This window comes from Aotus nancymaae, unplaced genomic scaffold (genome assembly GCF_030222135.1).
Source record: "Aotus nancymaae isolate 86718 unplaced genomic scaffold, 86718_ANA_hifiasm-v0.15.2.pri h1tg000014l, whole genome shotgun sequence".
NCBI classification, from domain to species: Eukaryota; Metazoa; Chordata; class Mammalia; order Primates; family Aotidae; genus Aotus; species Aotus nancymaae.
In genome coordinates this window covers 98604761-98618492 of record NW_026988425.1, presented here as the reverse complement: position 1 = coordinate 98618492, position 13732 = coordinate 98604761, and the positions used below count along the sequence as shown (strand labels likewise).

Genomic DNA, 13732 nt, shown 5'->3' with positions numbered 1-13732 from the left:
AAATAAAAAAAATTATAGTGACATCAAAAATTCAAAATGTTGCGTGGAGTAGAGGTGTACAGTTTCTTTTTTCATTTTTTTAAATTAATGATAAATAAATATAACCTATTATAACTATAAGAATTTTTTGGCAGCCTCATAAAAACAAACAAAAGCAATAAGGGAAAGAAAAGTAAAAACAAAAGGGAAGAAATCAAAAAATAGTACTGTAGAAATTACTTAGCATCAAAAGACAGCAAGAGAAGAAGAAAAGAATAAAACAATCTACAAAACAATTAGACAACAATTAATGAGATGACAGTTGTTGGGAAAAGTTGCAAAGGAGAAAGGACTTACAGAGTGCCTACATAAATTGGTTACGAGTAACATATAAACAAGGAACAACAAACTGCAGAAGCCTGCAGGAGGCCTCTGAGGAGGAAGGCCTCTCCATGCCTCATGTTCCAGTGCAGGGTGATCTAGGCTCTGTTACCATAAATATTGTGCTCAAGGATGTAAAACCCCTTCATAGCACTATGATGTAGCCAGACTTGTAGGCTCCTCATAAGGCTTGTGTTCCATCAGCTGTACATAGATAATAAGCTAAAGATAACTACATGTTCTTGTTTTGTGAAACTCCAAAACCACCACTGTTATCAATCCTTAGGATTACACTCCAGTTCCACCTTACTGATTCACTTTTGGCTCACTGATTCACTCCACCATCACTCTACCCCTACTCTATAGATCAAAGTGATTGTAATCAATAAATAGTATGGATGATCAGAGCTCGGGACCTTCACTGTCACCTCCAGAGTAATAAAGTGATGGCCCTCTGGTCCCACTTTTTATCTTAATCTGTCTTTTTCTCATTCCTTTGTTGCCACTGAACTCAGGGTACCCATGGGTGATGTAGGGCTGGCTCCCTACATTCTGGTGCCCAATGTGGGGCTCAAGGATCCCTACATTCTGGTGCACCAGCATGTGGGGTTCATGGATCCCTACATTCTGGTGCACCAACATGTGGGGCTCATGGATTCCCTACAGACAGTAGTAAGTTTTTTATCAGATAGTAATTACTTTGAATTAAATGAATTATATTCGCCAAACAAAAAACAGAGTGTCTGAATGTATTACCAAAAAGAACCAATTACATGCTGCCTACAAGAGACTTAATTCACCTTTAAGGATGCACAGAAACTAAAACGGATAGAAAAAAAGGTGTTTCATGTAAATGAAAATTAAACAAGAGCAAGAGTGGTTATATTCATAGCAAATAAAGAAGATTTTAAATTTAAAAAGTGTAAAAATAGACAAAGAAGGGCATCATATAACAATAAAGGGGTATATTCATCTAGATGATACTATATTTATAAATACTGAATATTGGAGCAAATAAAGCAAATATAAATATTTTTAAATATTTAAAGCACTTATATAAAGCAAATATAAATATTTCTGAAAGGAGAGAGAGATAGACATCAATACAATAATAATATGGGATTTTAACACCAGAATTTTAGCAATGAACAGTTCATCTGGACAGAAAATACATAAACATCAGAGTTAATCTACATTTTAGACCAAATGAACCTAACAGATATATACAAAACATTCCATCCAACAGCTGAAGAATATGCATCCTTCTCAACTGCACATGAGACATTCTCTAGGCTAAATCATATGTTTTGGCTACAAAACAATTCTTGAATACTGTAAGATTTAAAAAAATTATATTGAGTATTTGTTCTGACCACAACAATATAAAACAAGGAATCAATAATGGGAGAAGCTTCAGGAAATTCACAAATATATAGAAATTAAACAACATGCTCTTCAACAACTAATAGGTCAATGAAGAAATGAAATGAAAAATGTAAAATTTATTGAGACAAAATACCACAACATAACAGAACCTATGGTATACAGCAAAATCAGTTCAAAGAGAGAAGTTATAGCAACATATGGCTACACCAAAAAAAAAAAAAAAAAATTCAAATAAAACACTTAATATTGCATCTCAGGGAACTAGATAAACAAGGATAAACAAAGCACAAATTCAGTAGAAGAAAGAAAATAATAAAAATCAGAGTAGAAATTAATGAAGTAGGGACTAGAAAAACAATATAAAAGATCAACACATTTATGAGTAGTTTATCTGACAAGATAAACAAATTAAGAAACCTTTAGCTAGACTAAGAAAAACAAACAAACAAAAAAGACTCAAATAGAGAAAATCAGAAAGGAAGTGGAGACATTATAACTGATACAAATAAATACAAAGTATCATGAGGCTATTATGAACAACTATATGTCAATCAATTTGATAATACAGAAAAAATTGATACATTCTGTGATTCATACATACCACCAGGAGTGAATTATGAAGGAAATAGAAACTCTCAAGATACCAATAACAAGTAAGGATGTTTAATTAGTAATAAAATGCCTCAAATAAAAGAAAAGCCAAAAACCTGATTGCTTCACTGCTGAATTCTATCAGTCACTTAAATAACTAATACCAATTCTCTTCAAAGTCTCCCAAAAAAATTAAAGAGGAAGAAATACTTACAAAATTATTTAATGAGGCTAACTAAACCTGATACAAAACCAAATGTATTATAAAATAAGAAAACTACAGGCCAATATCCCTTGATGAATATGGATGCAAAAATCCTCAGCAAAATGCTGGCAAACTGAATTTAACAGCACATAAAAAAGAGAATTACCATGACCAAATGGTATTATCCAGGGCTGCAAGAATGGTTCGACATAATGTCACAAGATCCTCTGGGTGTTGCTTTGCCAGACAGAAACCTCTGTGGTTGGTGGGGTGGTGCCACTGCTTGAGTTTTGATCGGGCCTGCTGGGCTTATTCCACCCATTCAGCCCCAGGTTATACTTAGCTCATGCTACTGACCTGGATCCCACACCTGCCAAGGGCAAGCAAGGTACACAGCAGCAAGTGGTATGTGAGTGAGTGAACGTGGGGTTTGGCCACTGTGCACGTCATGCACATCAGCTGCTGCAGTGAGGCAGGCAGCTTCAGGCACTGACACAGGCATTGGCTCTGTGTGAGGTTCCAGTTGGACCAGACATACAACAAGCAATTTCTGCTGCAGGCACCAGCATCTGAATGAGGGAAATGTGGTGATGCCTGAAAGCTCAGAGATGCCAGGAACCACAGAGCCTCAAAGTGTGTGTTATGGCATGTCACAGCCTTGGCTCAGGAAGCCATGAGGTCTGAGCTCTCAGACGGGCTGCTGTTCTTTTCTTTTTCATCTTTTTGTCATCTGCAGCATGGCAAGTTGGGGGCAGGTCTGTTGGGGGATGTGTTTCAGTCCATTTGTGTTACAGCTATTTCAGTCTTACCACTCTGGTCTGGCCAGTGGCTCCTGGGATGATCCAGCCTCACCACTGCTTCATGCTTTGTGGGTCAGCCACCCAGCATCACCAGAGGGTTGAGAGGGCTATAGTGTTATATCTCTGGCTCAGGGAGTCCTGAGGTCTGGGCCCTCAGAAGGGTCCCACTCTTCACTTCCATGTTCTGGGAGCATGTCGTCACACAGCCTGGTGCACCAGCCGGGAATGTGTTCGAGCCCCTTTCATGTCTGCTGTTTGGCAGGTCCTGAGTTCTTGTACCATGTCCAGGAAGAATGAGGTTACATGGACAACTAGAGGGTGAACAACATGGAAAAGATCTTTACTGGTGTGAACAAACAGCTCTCCACAGATAGGAGACCCAAAGTGGGTACCTCCTATCAGCAGTAAGGTGGTCCCAAGTAGTGTCTGAGTCTGGCTGAGTCTAGGGTATTTTATGGGCTCAGAATGGAGGAAGTGAATAATGATTGGTCCATAGGTAGGAAGAAGTGCATGCTAACTGGTCCATGGGTGGGCCTGGAAAAAGCATCACTTGATTGATCAAAAGACACCAAGGAAGTTCTTACTCCTGGTGGAGGACTTCACCCAGAACTGGAAGCCTAACCCTCAAGCTTCAGGCCATCTCTGGCTTGAAGTTGGTATTTCACCAAAGACCCACCCCTTCCCACCTAGAAACCTGTCTGCCTCTTGCCACTACCAATATCTAAATCAACAAATGTGAAACATCACTTTAACAGAATGAGGAACAAAAGTTCATACACTCATTTTAATAGATGCAGAAAACACATTGAATACAGTTTAACTTTATTTTATGATTAAAAACTCTGAACAAATCAGGTATAGAAAGAATGTACCTAAACACAAGAAAGACTATATAAGACAAAGAAACAGCTTACATCATATTCAACGGTGAACAGTTGAAAGCTTTTCCTCACAGATCTGGAATAAGACAAGAATGCCCACTCTTGCTACTTCTATTTAATATAGTACTTCAGGTTTTAACCAGAGCAATTAGGCAAGAGGAAGAAATAAAAGATAGCCAAATTGGAAATGAATAAGTTAAATTGTCTCTGTTTGCAAATATAATCTTATAGAAAACCTTAAAGATGCCACCAAACAACTACTAGGATTAATAAAAGAATTTGGTAAAGTTGTAGGATAAAAAGTAACCATGCAAAAATCAATAGCATTTCTATATACCAACAGCAAATTATCTGAAAAAGAAAATTTATAACTAACCCATTTACAATAGTGACAAAAATTAAAATACTTAGGAATAAATTTAATCCAGAAGGTGAACAATCTCTCCACTAAAAACTATAAAACACTGATGGATTATATTAAAGAAGACACAAATATATGAGAAGATTTCTTGCGTTCATAGATTTGAATAATTAGTATTGATAAAATGAACTTACTATCCATAGAAATCTACAAATTCAACACAATCCCTATCAAAATGTCAAGTTCTTCACAGAAATAGAAAAAATATATCTTAAAATTATTATGGAACCACAAAGATACTGAATAGCAAAAGCAATTTTGAGCATAAAGAAAGTTGGAGACATCAAACTACCTGACATCAAAATATCCTACAAAGCTGTAGTAAATAAAATAGCATATTTCTGTAATAAAAACAGAAAAGCGGAACATTAGAACAGAATAGAGAACCTAGAAGTAAATCCACATATTTACAGTCAACTGATTTTCACCAAAGGCATCAAGCATATACAATGAGGAATGGACAGGCTCTCTAATAAATGCGATTGGGAAAACTAGAAATACACATGCAGAAGCAAAAAATTAGACCCTATTTCACATCATATACCAAAAATCAATTCAAAAAGAATTAAAGACTTAAAGTGAGTCAAAAACTATGAAACTACTAGAAAAAAAATAGAGAAAAATCTCTGTTACATTGTTCTGGAAAATAACTTTGAATATGACCCAAAAAGCACAGGCAACACAAGCAAAAATAGACAAATGGGATTACATAAAACTAAAAAGCTTTTTCACAAAAGAGAAAAACAATCAACAGAATAAAAAGACAACCTACTGAATAAGAGAAATATTTGCAAACTATACATTTAATAAGGGGTTAATATACAAAATATATAAGGAACTCAACTCAATAGCAAAAGAATAAATAACTCAATTAAAAACTGGACAAAGGACTTAAATAGGCATTTCTCAAAAGACAACATTCAAATAGCAACCAAGTACATGAAAAATAAAATAAAATAAAAAATGTTCAACATCACTGATCATCAGGAAAATACAAATCCAAACCACAGTGAGATATGACCCAGCACCGGTTAGGACGGCTATGGTCAAAAGACAAAAGCCAAGTATTAGCAAGAAAGTAAAGAAAAGGAAACCTTGCCCATTGTTGGTAGGAATGTATACTAGTACAACCATTATGGAAATAATATGGAGCTTTCTCAAAGAATTAAAAATAGGACCACCATATGATCCAGCATTCCCACCACTGGGTATATATCCCAAAGGAAAAGAAATCAGTCTGTTGAAGCAGTATTTGCATTGCTATGTTTATTGTAGCATTATTCACAATAACTAAGATATAGAATCAACATAAGTGTCTATCAACAGATTAAAGAATAAAAAAAATTTATATTTACACACTGGAATACTATTCAGCTATCAAAAGAAGGACAGTCTAGATAAACCTGAAGGACATTATGCTAACTGAAATAAGCCAGAAACAGAAAGACAAATATCACATTATCTGATTCATATGTGGAATCCATAAAAGTTAATCTCACAAAAGTAGAGACCAGAAGAGTGATACCAGGGGTTGGGTCCTGGGGGTGAATGTTGGGGAAGTGTTGGTCAATGGATACAACATTCCGGTTAGGTAAGAGAAAAAAAGTTCAAGAAATCTATTGTACAACATAGTAACTTTAGTTAATAATACAGCATATTCTTAAAAAAATGCTAAGAGTGGATATAAAGTGTTCCCACCATGGAATGTTTCTCCATCTGTTTGTGTCCTCTCTTATTTCATTGAGCAGTGGTTTGTAGTTCTCCTTGAAGAGGTCCTTTACGTTCCTTGTTAGTTGTATTCCTAGGTATTTTATTCTCTTTGTAGCAATTGTGAATGGCAGTTCGTTCTTGATTTGGCTCTCTTTAAGTCTGTTATTGGTGTATAGGAATGCTTGTGATTTTGCACATTGATTTTGTATCCTGAGACTTTGCTGAAGTTGCTTATCAGTTTCAGGAGATTTTGGGCTGAGATGATGGGGTCTTCTAGATATACAATCATGTCGTCTGCAAATAGAGACAATTTGACTTCCTCCTTTCCTAATTGAATACCCTTTATTTCTTTTTCTTGCCTGATTGCTCTGGCTAGAACTTCCAGTACTATATTGAAGAAAACCTAGGCAAAACCATTCAGGACATGGGCGTAGGCAAGGACTTCATGACCAAAACACCAAAAGCATTGGCAACAAAAGCCAAAATAGACAAATGGGACCTAATCAAACTCCACAGCTTCTGCACGGCGAAAGAAACAGTCAATAGAGTGAATCGGCAACCAACAGAATAGGAAAAAATTTTTGCAGCCTACCCATCTGACAAAGGACTGATATCCAGAATTTACAACGAACTAAAACAGATTTACAAGAAAAAAACAAACAAGCCCATTCAAAAATGGGTGAAGGATATGAACAGATACTTTACAAAAGAAGACATACATGAGGCCAACAAGCATATGAAAAAATGCTCATCATCACTGGTCATTAGAGAAATGCAAATCAAAACTATATTGACATACCATCTCACGCCAGTTAGAACGGCAATCATTAAAAAATCTGGAGACGACAGATGCTGGAGAGGATGTGGAGAAATAGGAACACTTTTACACTGTTGATGGGAGTGTAAATTAGTTCAACCATTGTGGAAGACAGTGTGGCGATTCCTCAAGGACCTAGAAATAGAAATTCCATTTGACCCAGCAATCCCATTACTGGATATATATCCAAAGGATTATAAATCGTTCTACTATAAGGACACATGCACACGAATGTTCACTGCAGTACAGTTTACAATAGCAAAGATCTGGAACCAACCCAAATGCCCATTGATGATAGACTGGACAGGAAAAATGTGGCACATATACACCATGGAATATTATGCAGCCATCAAAAACCATGAGTTCGTGTCCTTTGTAGGGACATGGATGAACCTGGAAACCATCATTCTCAGCAAACTGACACAAGAACACAAAATCAAACTGCATGTTCTCACTCATAGATGGGTGTTGAACAATGGGAACACATGGACACAGGGAGCGGAGCACTATACACTGGAGTCTGTTGGCGGGGAGTAGGGGGGACAGCGGGGGATGGGGAGTTGGGGAGAGATAGCAAGGGGAGAAATGCCACATATAGGTGAAGGAGAGGAAGGCAGCAAATCACACTGCCACGTATGCACCTATGCAACAATCTTGTATGTTTTTCACATGTACCCCAAAACCTAAAATGCAATAAAAAAATAAATAAATAAAAATAAATAAATAAAATAAATAAATAAAGTGTTCCCACCATAAAAATGGTAACTATGTGAGGTAATACATATGTTAATTATGTAGATTTAATCATTCCACAATCTACATTTATACTCCAAAACATCATCTGATACACAGTGAATAGATACTATTTTGTCCATCAATTAAAAAAATAAAATTAATTTTCACAATGTAAAATTAATTATGTAATAGCATTATAATCAATTGAGAATGGCAACATAATTATTTCATACACACATACATACTCCATGTACACATTCAGGAAAAATTAAATTTGAAATTCAGATTCAATTTTCCTTATATCATGGTTGCATCTAGAACATCTATATAGGTAAAGTTTAGTGAAAGACTTTTTTGTCCGAGAGTATTTGTATGGTGGGAATGGGTAGGGGTGTGTAAGTGTGTTTGTGTTTCCGCTTTTTGTAAAAGTAGAGTAGGCAGCTCACTTTAAAGCTGGGTTTGCCTAGGAAGTATAATGATTTTGATTAAATTTTATGTTTATTGAGGGGTGGCTGAGTTTGACAATCTCTCAAAACACCTTTATGCTTTTTCTAGTGTAAATAATATTAGCACAAAAAGCACTTTTCTTAATCTTACCAAAACTTTAAAGAACTCCGAAGGTTAGAAACTAAACAATGTACTGAACTTGTCTGAAGTACTGTGGGAAAAAAAGGAAAAAGCAACTATGTTAAAGAAAAACTGAGGTGTTATCACATAAATCTGTCTCTGTTTCTATAGTTTGTGTGTGTGTGTGTGAGCACGTGCATGTGTGTGTGTATGTGTGTGTGTGTATATAAGTTTTCTTTTTTTCACAGTATGCATATGGTCATTCTGTAGCATCATTTTTTCAGTAATTATTGTTTTCAAACTATTAGCTTTCAATACCACAGCTGTACTCAGCATCTGATAATCAAAGCTTCTAAGTTTCTCATCTTACTTTCTCAGCAAAATTTTACTTTGTTACTAATAGTACCAGGATGTGCACCAGATATGTCATGATACATGCCTAATTAGAATTATGTAAAATGCTACAACATCTATGTAGAGAATAATAATTTTCTGCCAAATATGATCACATAGATATAAAATAAAAGTGGTATGAAGACAGAAAATTTATGCATACATTTTTGGGAAAGTTGTGGATAAGTACAATCATGCCCAGTCACTAAAATAATATTGGACTTCAGTTGCTAAAACTAGAAAAGAAAACAAATCCAAAGACCAAGCTAAATTTTTGCATATGTGCTTTTTATATTGTACTTACATTTTCAAAAGAATTTGCATTTCTCCCTGCCCACCCTGTCCAACATAAGCATTATTTTTTTTCCTGGAAAAGCTACTCCTTTTCCCACTGTTTAACACCTTCATATTTAATATCCTTAAAAAATTGTTTTTAAATAATTCTGTAAGGAAATGTATACTGCATATCAATCCATCTCTCTCAAATATTTTTTAGTAACCATAAAACTTAAATTCTTTTCTACTAACTTATAAGATTCCTTCCTTTTTTGAAATTCTGTAAGCATAAGGGTTTACAATGCATCAAGCATTTGGAGACTTGGGAATGGTTATTAAAAATTCCCTTTTGAATTGGATGGCACTCTTAGAGGACATGTGGAAGAATCCAAATTTTTTTCATCACTAAAATGAATATGATAAGTACATTAATCATTGTTTTTGGTGAGACTTGCTTATGTAAATCACAGTGTATGGCAACACATTCAAAACATGCTTAAAATATTGCTTTCAAAGTATTTCAATACATTTGTTTTAAAAAATGTGTCACTTTACATATAAATTATTTGATGATTTTCAATGCTGTCTTAATCTCATAAAGTGAGTAAGACACACATATTCTTTGTTTTTGGAATTTTTTTTGGTATCAGATTAATATGTAACTTGCCGACTTTCTTGCTAAATTAGTAGCACCTTGTTTTGGTGGGGGCGGGCAAAGTGAGGCAAATAAACAAGTAAAAAAATAAGTCCCATTTTTAATAAAATAGTGACATATCAAAATTGCAGTAACATAACTATGTAATTTTTTTTTTTTCTGAAAGTGACTCAATAGTTCCATTACCACTGTGAATAAGTAATTCAACCATTGTGGTTAGAGAAGTTTACTTTAACAATTTCCATGCTTCAGGCCTCTCACTAAACAATAATTCTGTGGTGGGGACTTTTTGGTTGTCTAACTGTCCACAAAACCAAACTTAAAACTGGCATTTCATGTAATGTAGAAGCAAGTATTTAAAATAGAATAAGAAATATTTACAAAGCTGATTATTTAATAAAAATAGGGATCTCTGAAATGTCAAAGACATACATATATATGATATTAAATATGAGTTTATATATGTCATAATAAAAGATTATGGTTAAAAATACAAAAAAAGAATACAATTACCATTAAACATAATTGGAAATAAAATTTAATGTCACAGATTAATTTTTTAACAGTTTTCATCAATTTGTTGTTTCAGCATTTCCTAATGAAGGCAAACAGCACTAGCAAAACTTTCTGAATTTTCCTAATATTCTAAAATATTTATATATTAATTACCATAGCGAAAAAGTAATTATTCTGTGTATCTCGGTTTTAAATGTGTGACATTAACAAATAACTCTGGCTTTTAAACCTATGTATTTTTTCTGAGGTAGACCTAAAAAAAGGGATCCTCATTGCAAGCCTCCTCAAAACTAGTCTAACCCTCAGAACAGCCTGAGTTTTAGTTGGCCTCGAAGAATGTTTACAAAAACTGACGAAATTTCATCATGACAGCCCTCAATAATTGAAGCCACCATATCCAATAAACCTCTACTGAACTTTGTGCTGAGGTTGTGAGCATGATGCAGAGATAATCTGGAGCGGGGTTGGAGTATTTTGTTTTGTTCAAAATGAGGTTTTGGTTAAAAAAAAAAAAGTTTGCATATAAAATAATGAGACTTTTTTTTCTAGTTTCAGAAAGCTTATAAAACTGCTTGTAGGAGAAGGCGAGGAGGGGCTACCTCTGGCTTCCCCTGCGAGGCAGTCGGAGCCAGCCTCGCCAGTGGCCGGCGGCGCCGGCTTAGGAGCGCGCCCGCAGCCGCAGCTGCAGCGCTCCTGGAGGACCCTGCCTTAGCCCGGCTCCCCATTGCCCTTCCTGCTGCTGAGCTGCTGAGCTGCTGAGTGGCGGTGGCGGCGGCGGCGGCGGCAGCAGCAGCAGCAGCAAGCACCACAGTAATTATCTCAAGGCTAACGAACGTATGAACCTCATGAACACGGCCAGAGTATCAGGGGCTTGACTGAATCAGCTCTGAACCTGGAGAGGACTCTTGACTCTATGTACCTCTTCAGCAGTTCTTGGTGGTGATGCACACTGTCTGAAACATGGCTTGAAAGCTAAAAAACAAAGCAAAACAAAACAAAACTTTTGGTGGACCAAATAAATCCTTCTGGGGGCCTCTAGAGCTGGTAGAAAAGCTTGTTCCAGAAGCCGCAAAGATAACAGCAAGTGTTAAAGATCTTCCAGGACTTAAGACGCCAGTAGGTAGAGGAAGAGCCTGGCTTCGTTGGGCATTAATGCAAAAGAAACTTTTAGAATATATGAAACCTTTGATCAAAGAACTTCTTAATGAATTCTACGAACCCAATGCCCTCATGATGGAAGAAGAAGGAGCCATAATCAGGGTCTGAATCACACTGATGCCAATTTCTGTATGAAAGGAGAAGACTTGGAATCTCAGGTAGGAGTTACAGATTTTTCAGTGTATCTCAAGGACAGAACAGCAGTAAAGGTAGTGAAGGAGACAGTCAGATTACTGAAATCTGGACCAGAAGAACTACCTAGAAGAACTGAACAGACATTTGAATGCTACTGTAAACAACCTTCAGGCAAAAGTAGATGCATTAGAAAAATCGAACACTAAATTGACAGGAGCTTGAATTGCAAACAACAGGATTATTGCCTTATAAGAAGAAATGGAACAAGTTAAAGAGGAAAGTTCCTACATACTGGAATCCAATCAGAAGGTTCCCAAGCAAGACAGAACTGCAGAAGGGCAAGCACTAAGTGAAGCAAGAAAGCATTTAAAAAAAAGAGACACAATTACAATTGGATGTTGAAAAAGAACTGGAGATGCAGATCAGCATGAAGCAGCAGATGGAATTGGCTATGAAGATGCTGGAGAAGGATATCTGTGAGAAGCAGGATGCTCTGGTATCTCTTTGGCAGCAGCTGCATGATATCAGGGCTCTCAACCATAAACTTGCCTTTAAGCTGCAGAGTTCAGACTTAGGAGTAAAACAGAAAAGTGAACTAAACAGTCTCTTGGAAAACTAATTGATGGCTGCTACCATTAAACAACTTGAACAAAGATTGTACCAGGCTGAGCGAAGCTGCAAGTCTGCTGAGTTGGACAAGCAGCTCTTCAAACAGGACTTTGGAGACAAGATCAACAGTCTGCAGCTGAAAGTAGAGGAGCTCACCAGGCAGTGGAACTAGCTTGAATTAGAACTAAAACAGGAAAAAGAAAGATTACAAAATGACAGGAGCATCCCAGGAAAGGGTTCCCAGAAGCCAGAATCTAAGATGGATGGGTAGCACAAAATGCTAGCGGAAAATTTTAAACTAAAAAAGCCCCTGGAAGAAAGACACAGACTGCAACCCCACCCTCTGAATGAACAGGGTCAACTGCTGCTCTCTGAGAAGCCACAGGTGTGTCAGCTATGCCAGAAAGACGGCAGCCTAACAAAGAATATGTGTAAGAACTGCAGAGGAACCATCTGTGGTGCCTGTTAAGCAAATGAACTGCCTCTTCCTTCAAGTATCAAGCCTGAGAGAGTTTGCAATCCCTGTCACAAGCATCTGATCCACCAGCCCATCATAAGACTGGAGGCCAAGACCTGGACCAAAATGCTTATGCAGGCTTTCTGTACCTGTGTTTTAGGCCTCAGGATCTCCTAGAGCCCAGTCCTTAGAGTCAACTAAAGAACTGATAGGAATTAACTAGGTCCAGGGAGAAAAGGCAGTGGTTGGGGTACTGGAAATTTTGCTTGTTTTCCCTAATAATTTTATGAGTAAAAGATAACTCACTTGAGCCTTTCTCTTCTAAATCTAAACAACCTGACTTTGAAGGTTTGCTTTATAGCGTATCCTTGGAAGGGCAATTCATTTTGATGATTAGTGATAATAATGTTGGGGTGGGTGTAATAGGAGAGAGAATCCAGGCAGGTAAGAATAAAAAGAAAAACAATCATCTCCTTCTATTACATTTGCAGATTCAAGGGGGAGAGATAGATGCTGAAATCAAAATGACATGTTACATATTTTCCCTGGTGCTGTAAAACATAAACATTGTTTCCTCTTCACCTCTACTACCTCTTTAAAGTATCTCTACCAAACTGTGAACCCAATCTCAGGGAAAAGAAATTCAAGAGTAATACACATTCTGAATGTATTAAAGACAATATTATATTATAATTTCAGGACCAGAATTTTCTGATCTTTATCTACAAGGGTTTTCATTATCAAAACAAAGGACATTTTGTTTTTCTACTTAATGACTTCAAAGTAAATAACTGCCCTTTTCAGAATCTTCTACGAAACAGGCCAACTCTTCCTTATTCCCTCCATCCTTTGCAAGTTATAATGGAAATTGTAAGGAGTTTTAAAAATGTGATTTAGCTTTTTCAAGTAGAAGATATTGATTAAGGCAAAGTCAAATATAGAGTAAAACAAGTTTATTTTGTTTTCTTGAGACAGAGTCTGGAGTGCAGTGGTACAATCATAGCTAACTGAATCCCTAACCTCCCAGGCCTCAAACAATCCTCCCACCTCAGCCTCCCAA

General features: G+C 36.5%; 1 pseudogene; it reads left to right on the top strand.

The window, feature by feature from the left end:
- The first annotated feature begins 882 nt into the window (after positions 1-882).
- Positions 883-12849, top strand: LOC105722387 (protein RUFY3-like; annotated as a pseudogene).
- The last annotated feature ends 883 nt before the right edge of the window (positions 12850-13732 follow it).